At 45.4% G+C, this 9,009-nt stretch overlaps 1 pseudogene; it reads left to right on the top strand.

Annotated features, from left to right (window-relative positions):
* Window positions 1–1,055: 1,055 nt before the first annotated feature.
* The window catches only part of LOC115869751, a 29,678-nt pseudogene continuing 21,724 nt past the window's right edge, over window positions 1,056–9,009 (top strand).

The following is a 9,009-nucleotide window of genomic DNA, read 5'->3' as shown; positions in this document are numbered from 1 at the left end:
GGTGTACTGGGGTAGAAACCTTTATTTTGAAAGGGTCTCCACAAAGTCTCCTTCCATAGTGGTTTCTGGAAGTATGTACTCAGTGCTCTTTTTTCCCCCTTGTACTCATTCATGATTTTTTCTGCAAATTCTCCAATTCCATGACTTGTAGGTGTACAATTCACCATTGATTACTAATATTTCATGGTTCCGTTTTTTAAATGCTGTCCATCACAATCAGTTCTAGTAATCCCTCCCCACTCCTACATTGTTAGCTCCCCACGTCCCCCTTCACCACCCCTTCCCACCCCCCAGATAAAGTATTGCCATCCCTGATGAACTGTTGCATCAGTTACTGTCATTGTTCATCTCCTCCTGTTTCACACACCGGGGGAACCCAACAAACAAGAATAAATGTCAAGAAGAAGAAAATAAAGAACTTTCTGTCACGGCAACACAGGGATTCCAGAACAGATCAATCCCTGGGGACCAATATTGAGAGTCGCCATACCAGGAGGGTGAGGGGAAGGTGCAGGAAGAGAGGGTGAACTGATCATAATGATCTACATATAACTCCCTCCCAGGGGGATGGACAACAGAAAAATGGTAAAGGGAGACATCGATCAGTGTAAGACATGTGAACATAATTTATAAATTATCAAGGGTTCGTGAGGGAGAGGAGGGAAGGGGAAAGTGAGCTGATACCAAAGGCTCAAGAAGAAAGAAAATATTTTGAAAATGGCAACAAATGTGCTTGACACAATGGATGGATGTATGGATTGTGATAAGAGTTGTACGGGCCCCCAATAAAATGATCTATTAATAAAAAGTCTGAGTCTGAAAGGTGTTCATATTAGAGAGCTGCAGGCATTTCAGGTAGCGAGCAGAGGTGAGAGGCAAGAGAGCGAGAGCCAAATGAAATTCCATAGTATTTGTTTTTCGGCCGTCTATTAATTTTGTAGACACGATGAATCCCATGCACCTTTTCGCCCATGCACCTTTCCGGTTGATGCCCTTCACTCCAATGGGCTGGGCCCCAGGTTCGGTGAGCTGATGTCACTTAATCTGGATGGAAGATGGGGAGAGTAAGCTTTGTAAACAGTAGCAGTGCCTGCTGCTGCCGCTGGACCCTAGATCCCTGCCTTTTGAAAATATGGAATATGGCCAAAGATCTCTCTGTAGTGAACTTCCAGTTTGCCATAAGCAATGAAAACCTAAAATTGTCCTATCGTGGCAGGGTCTTTGACTTTGAATCCAGCTATGGACAGCTCCATGTAGGTCTGATTGGCAAAGACAATGTGTACGACTGCAAACAATTTTGAAAACGGGGAAGCAAGCATTAAAACACAGAAATACACACATTAAAATGAAAAGTCCTCGGAGTGGCAGAACCCATGACAAGAGACATACAATAGTAAAGGGGGGAGTCTCCAGATGTCATAGGAGAACAGGGACTCACTGGATCAGCTAACACAATAGGACTTTTGGCATTATAAAGAGGTATGGCTAGGCAACAGATTAAAAGGAATGCGAAAAATTTGATTTCTTCACAGGAAAATATAAAGGCACCCTGAAACCAGAGGTCTTCAATCCACTCCCAAAAGGCTTCAAAGGTGTTGGTCAGGAGGGTAGAACCAGGCGCACTCCAGGAAGGTCTGAAAGTGGCACTGTAGAGGTGTGGACATCTGTTTTCTCAGGTTTATGAGATAAGTTATAGGCCCTAGTATCTGGGAGGAATGGGAATGTACACATTGGTTAATTTTCTTATTTAGTTGGATTAGATGAGGACGGACATTTAGGAGGGACAGGTTTGATCATAGAAAGGTGATAAACAGAAGGGTTTTCCTGACAGTTTCACTGCTTTGGGGGATAGTTCGGTGTACTGTGCATGATCCTTCCCATCTAGGTTGTAGGGGACCAGGCTGTCTTCATTTTAGTAATACTTGTCCCAGGGAGACTAAAAAAATGTACCTTTTAGGGTGGGGTAGAGTCCATAGGTTGGGAGCAGAAGCTATGAAACCATAGAATGGTCCAGTGTGAGAGGCAGTCAATTAATGTGGCCCATCGGACATAATTCCTCACGTGATGTGACCTAATTCTGAACTCTACTCCTGTGGCTGTCCTCCCATTTTGGAGGGCACTGTCAACCATACTAATGAACAGGGCTTGCAGTGGCTTTCAGACCTGGTGAGAGTACAGGGTTCAAGCCAAATCACTCTTGCCTACCTAGGTTGAGGGTGTGATGGCACTATCCTTAGTTTCCATTGAAGGTATGGTGGCTAAGACACAAATCAGCACCTCCACAACAAAGCTATTCTCCCATGTGTTTCAGAGCCATTTGGGACAGAGAAATCCCCAGGGACCTTGGGTGGCAAAAGCTGAATCAGACACTAGAGACTGGGACAGACTATGGGAGACAGAACTGAGGAGCAGCACCTTCAGTTGGACTGTGAAGTCAGTGGGGACCATGTGGATGAGCCTGAGACCAGAAAAAAACTGTTTGCTGGCTGAGGAGAGAGGGGTATTGACTGTGGACCAATAAACAGTAGAAATTATTGTTGGCTGAACTTCACTTGTGGGGATAAACTTCCTTACTATCCTCAATTGTCTGCATTGTCTTGAGAGATGTGTTTGGCCATTGCAAGGAGTTGTCAAACCCAGTACAGTAGTGCTATGAGTGGAGTGCTTGGTGTCAGAACAGGGGTCAAAGGGGGTGGGGGGTTGAGCTATGCCCAATGCCTGCCTTGTAGCAATTGGAAGCCTGAGGAGGGTCAGATGAGGTCTTCCCCACACTGTACAATGGATTTACTTATTCTGCAGCTTAAACTTTACCTTGTCTTCTTAATAACACATCCCTGGTTTACCTCATTGGTCATGTTAGATTTGTGTATGTTCATAGACTGCTTAGTACAGGAGTAACAGTTCCTTCCGGAGGGTAAGGGAAGTAAGGGGGCTTGGGGGGGCTATTTGTAAGAGGAGGGGAGTTGATAACATTGATGATTATATAACCCCATCTGATGGGGTGGAACAATAGACCTCTGTGGGAAAGGAAGGGGGATATATTGTAATGAGTGAGGTATGCAATCAAAATATTATTCAAGAAAAAAAAGGTCCTTGGGTCTTGTTCCGGTTGTCTGGGATATGCTGTGGAGCACATCTTACCTTTGAGATCTCAGTGGATTTTGTGAGCCCTGGGTGTTTATTCTCTGAACCATGTGGGTCTGTCTCATTGCCATGTGGACTAACCTATAGCCAGAGTTTAGTTTTCAGAAGAACCCAGTGGAAGCCTGGAATTGCCATAGCACAGGGTACAGTTTTGCTCTGTCATTTGATGATAGTATGAATTATCCGCATAGCATCTGTTCACCATAGGCGATTTTGGTAGCTCGTGACTTGCTGCAAGGTTGAGGGTGTGATGGCACCATCCTTGGTTTTCATTGAAGGTATGGCTGGCTAAGACACAAAGCAGCACATCCACAGCAAAGCTATTCCCCAGTGTGTTTGAGCCATTTGGGACACAAAGCCCCAGGGACCAGGGGTGGTAAAGGCTGAATCAGACACAAAGGCCAGCTATCATAGCACTTACCCTGTTATAGAACACCCCCACCCCCGTGCTTTGGGTTCTACTTATACTTGGGAAGCGTTTGAGGCCCCAACCAGTGAGTGGGTCTGAGCAACACATCTGTACAGCAGCATGTGTTTTTGTCAAAGCCTAAAGAGCCCGAACACTTGGGTGCAAGGTGCAAGAAGTTCTGCTCTGGAGGAAATGCTCTTTGCCCAGGCTGTGGAAAGCTTGGGCAACTTGTGTGTGTGTGTGTGATGGTGGGGTGTCAAACTTCCAGTTTCATATAACTTACTTGTGTGCTTCTTGATGGTCAAGTACAGATAGCAAGAAGTCATTGGTGCATAAAGCCAATATTAGCATGTGGTCTGTGACTTCAAGAACGGCCACCCCGACTCCCTTGATGTACATGTGATTGTAGGGCATAAACTCCAAGAATGGCCACTACAGCGAAGCCCATACTCTGCCTGGATGACCTCCTTCCCCCAGAGGCCTTGTGGGGGTGGGGATGCTTTTTCCCTTTTTCAGGTCTGAGTTACAGGAGTCTGAGGTACGGCAGGTCTGTCAGCTGCATCTCATGCATGGCTGCAGCTAGTCTTAGTAGCCCTATGCATTAGCCGGAACTGAAATCCAGCTTGGCCTCCAGCTGTTCCTGGTCTATAAGCTCCTAATTATGGAATGTCTGATTGCCTGTGGGATTCCTGTGTTGAGCGTCTCCCCCTTGGAGTTGAATGGACCCCCACTCAGTGAAAGGCAGCAAGAGTTGAATGGACCCCCACTCAGTGAAAGGCAACCACAGTTTCAGTTAGTAAAGGTGCTCTGTTAACCACTTTAAGCAATGCAGACAGCTGCTGATTGTCCTCTCTTAACTGGTCTCCAAGACACCATTAAGGGGCTTCTAGAAGTTTGTGGAGAAATGGGGTTCAGAACAGGAATGGGATTTTCCACTATTTTCTTGAAGCACCCCCGTCAGGCCTGCCAGCCCTGTTGTGGCAAGCTGCCACGCACTTGTAGCTATGCTGAGCTAAACCACCTCCACCCCCACACCCTGCTGAGCCCCACCAGGATCTTGGCTCTGAGTGGGATCAACAAGTGGCCACTTCTTCCAGCTAAGGCCCACTTGTTATGTGAGGGGAATCTGGCATGTGAAAGGAATCTTCATGCTTCGGGTCTCTGAGCCATCCCAAGTATAAGGTGGAACAACTGCAGTGCCTTTTGGGGGAAGGAATTATGACTGGATGTGAGTATACTACTCATCCCACTTTGGGCACAGGAGTTCACGGTCTAGGGGCCCACTCTGCCTTGACTCTAATTGAGATGGTTGCTGTACTTTCTTCAGATCTTGGAACCAAGACCCTCACCCCCTCAACCTATTTAGTTCATAGGCAAGATGGAGTACAAATGGTGTGGCACCCAGAGATTTGCACAGCAATCCTACTAGAGTGAACTTAAAAGGTCTGGTAGCATGGTTGTGACAGAAGGTTGTCGGCGACTCCTCTGCTGAGAGCAGAGCTCCAAAAGGACTAGGAGGTCATGGAGGATTGTAGAGGGATGGGAGGGGGGAAACTGAGGAAATCAGTGCAAAAGTTTCTGAGGGTGGCTGCTGATGGGACAGAATTAACTGACTCCCAAAGTAGAAAGCCTCAAGATCTCATCTGAAGATCTTAGGGTGACCCGGGCAGCCATTGACCCCTTTCCCTGGTTGGGTGGAGCTCATGTTAATCTTCCTGGGACACTTTGGGAGAGGGCTGTGTTTGCAATAAAATATCCTGGGGTATTCTTCCCATAATTCCATGTGGGCATTTCTAGGAAGCCTGAACAGGGGGAGAAAGCAGCCCAGAAATCCACACTCAGGAATGAATGCTGCCAGCATTTTGGAGTCCTGTTAGGAGTTCAAATAAACGAACAGCCACAATGTTTTAATTTAGAGGAGTCTTTATTCGGTTATAACCAGACTGCTAGAATCTAAAAGCGATTCTTTGATTGCAGTCCTGAGTACACATTTCAGTGCATCTTTAAAGGTAGAAATTCATTTATCACCTGTCTAGGATTCAAGCAAGTGTGAATAGAAGCAGAAAGCAAAATGAATGGATTAATTGTAACTTAAAGAGAGCAAGCATGCATTACACGGTACATTCCTTATCATAAAATAACCAATACAAAAATTGATCATAACATCCTGGTTACCATAACAAGATTATCTTACTAAAATTGATTGTAACATCCTGGTTATCATGACAAGATTAACTACACCATTCATATTACAACATCAAAGGGAACAATATTAAAAAATAATCAAAATAAATAATATATCGAATAGTTGAAACTAATTGTAATGTCCTGAACCTGGGAACATTGGAGTACATTCTAAAATTAATCACCAGCAGAGACTTTCCCATAAGGGGAGGGGGAGAACGGCAGGTCAACTAGATGTCAACTTTCCGAGGGAAGGCGAAATGGGCAAGTTACTTAGCTAACAAAAATGGAGTTTCTTTTGCTAGTCTGCCTCACTACAAGCAGTTTGTGTATCAGTGAAAAGAAGTCGATGGGACTGGAGACTGCCCTTTCCCCAATGTTTGCAAGAGAAAAGTAGAGAGTGAGATCAAGACCTTGGATTCCTCTGTCCCCCTTAGTTCTAGCTAGAGCTGTTGGACAGTATCACCTCTGTTGGAGATAACTGTCTTGGGTCTCCAGTGGTAGGAAGTGCTCTTCCATCTTTTCTGCCCTCTTTAAACATTGAGCTGTCCTAATTGTTTTGTCTTGTGACCACTCCTACTCTGATGGCCTGGGAAGTCTTAAAAGCAGTGTGTGTGTGTGTGTGTGTGTGTGTGTGTGTGTGTGTGTGTGTGTAGGGGTGGTGGTGTTAGTCTGGGTAGACTAGAAAAACAAAATTCAGACTCGTGTGTATGAGTATATAAAAGAGAAATTGAATATTGAGAAAACCTCCCAGCCCAGTCCAGATCAAGTCCATAAGTCTGATATTATCCCCTGTGTCTGATACCATACCTCTTCAGAATCAAGAAACACAGGTGATGACACTGAATGCAGGAAGATCACAGGCCAGTGGAGGAGGGGCGTGTCTTGTAGATCCAGTGGCAGTGTAAGCATCTCAGCGCTGGCAGGGGTCTCCCTGTGGCTCCTTCACCTCCAGGGCTCTAGCGTAGCACCAGGTATCTTCTCAACGGGCATGTCTCACAGAGTGTGTGTGTCCTGGCTCCACCAAGCTACTTAGTCCCTTAGTGCCTCAAAGTGAGGTCATCAAGCTGCGACCTGATTGACAGGCTAAACTCCACCCCTTCACTCTTTAAGTCTAAAATTGTAACTACCACAGGGGTGTGGGGCATAAGAGTATAGAAAATCGAAAACCACTATAGAGGCAAAGAACAGTGTGAAGGGGTATGTGGCAGGCCCCCAAGTAATGCTGCCAAAGTCTCCACCTAGTAATTTTTGGGGACATGGTGTTTACCTACTCTTTGGGCAGTTATTTTAAAGGGAGAGATTAACTTAAAGAACTTGTAGGGGAAGGGGCTTTGCAAGTAGTTGTAGAAATATGGTGAATCAAGTGTGTGCATGACTGGTCTTCCAAGATGTGTGGAGATTGTTGGCAGTCAATTAGCCAAGTCTTCCACATTTCCTGGCATACACAAGTGAGTGCTTCCAGTGCTTCATCCGCTTGTACAGAAACATATGAAACATTTCAATTGATATTCCATCAATTCCTGGAGCCCAGTGTTGACTGCCTTCAGTGCAGCTTGAACTTATTCCTTCAATACTATTGGTACTTGCTCATATACTACCTTCTGAAATGGAATATTGACTAGTTCTTTTTGGAACAGTGACACTTTCCATCTTTTGATGCATCTTGAATTATTCAATATTTTAGCTATAACTGTAGGTATAGAAGGAAAGCCACTTATCTCACACAATATATAGATTGAGGTACAGGCAGTAGGGTGGAGGTCAGACAAAACTCAAGGAGGGTATATGTTAATGCAACACAAAAAAAGGGGAAAGGAGTAGGGAGAAAGGGAGGGCAATAGTGTAAGGATCGGGGGTGGGGGTGGGGGGGAGAAAGCAGGGCACTAACCCACCTAGGGGGGTGAGTATTGGTTATGTCTCCAGTGTTCATACAGACCCCACCACAGTGCACCAAACTGAGGGCAACGTAAGCATGAGGAGGAATGAATGAAAAGATTGGGCTATAGGGCTGGCCTCAAACAGAGCCAAAGTGGACCCCCTCCTAGAAGAGCATATGACAAACAACACTAAACCTACAGGTTGGGGTGAGGGTCTGCATATCACACCCACATGGAAGCAAACCAAGAATGGAAAAAGGACAGTCCATCTAGACCCCGTATGGGCATAACAAGCACAGATGATGATGTCTCTGCATGGAACTGCTAAGGCACAGAGAGAACTGTAGGGCCAAGAACAGCTCATGACACATGTCCCCTTAGTGGAGCACACTGCAATAGGACAATACTAGGGATACACGGTGGGTAGATAGTGCAGTCTGAACACCCCACCCCACCTCCCACGTAGCGGGGCAAATCAAAAGGGGAACATAACAGATCAGCAACTGGAGCAAATCCAAGCCACAAATCCCCTAAAGATCCCCTCAAATAGACTGCATGCTAGGAGGACAGCTCCTGGAATTCCCCCAGGACCAGTGGGGAGATAAGTCATAAAGGTCAGCAGACAGACCTGGAATTATGTACCTTTTTTCTCTTCTTTTTGAAATCTTTTGTTTTCTTTTTGTTTGGTCTATGCCATTGTAGGTTTGCTACTTATATAAAACAGGCATGGGAAGCAAGCTCGAGGAGAAAGCAATAGAACCAAAAGTCCCAGAGGGACTTGGTGGGAGAAGGGGGTGGGGGAAGGGTGCGGTGAGCAAACAATGCCATAGACAGAGTAACAACTGGGAATAAAAATCAACAACAAGGAGGATATAGAGATCCTGTTGGTGTTGGAACAACAGCAGTATAGCTGAGAGGAAGTACTATGAGGCAGAAGTAGGGCGAGCATGAAGTTAAAAGGAAATGGGAATGATCTAGGAAACCAAGTTAATGAATAGAGATATAAACATAGATGTGTCCATATGTAAATACATTAATCCATAAAAATAGAGGTATTGGCTTATGTATTTGTATGTCAATACACTGATGTAGTGCACAGCCTTCGAGCCCCTGCTCATATCCTTCCTCAATACAAGAATGTTTTGTTCTCCTTCTGTGATGCCCACCCTCCCAATACAATCATTGAAAACAAAATAGGTGCATAAGCAAATGTGGTGAGGAAGGCGGATGGTACCTACCTGGCTATTAAAAGATAGCGGCCATCAAGCTCAGAAGCAACAAAGCCCATATGGAAGAAGCACACCAGCCTATGCAACCATGAGGTGTCAAAGGGATCAGGTATAAGGCATCATCAGAACAAAAAATCTTACCATAGTGAATGATGGGGGGAGT

The sequence above is a fragment of the Echinops telfairi genome, unplaced genomic scaffold (genome assembly GCF_000313985.2).
Source record: "Echinops telfairi isolate 266 unplaced genomic scaffold, ASM31398v2 ScPeMD7_44;HRSCAF=162, whole genome shotgun sequence".
Taxonomy (NCBI): Eukaryota; Metazoa; Chordata; class Mammalia; order Afrosoricida; family Tenrecidae; genus Echinops; species Echinops telfairi.
This window is presented reverse-complemented; position numbering and strand designations above follow the sequence as displayed.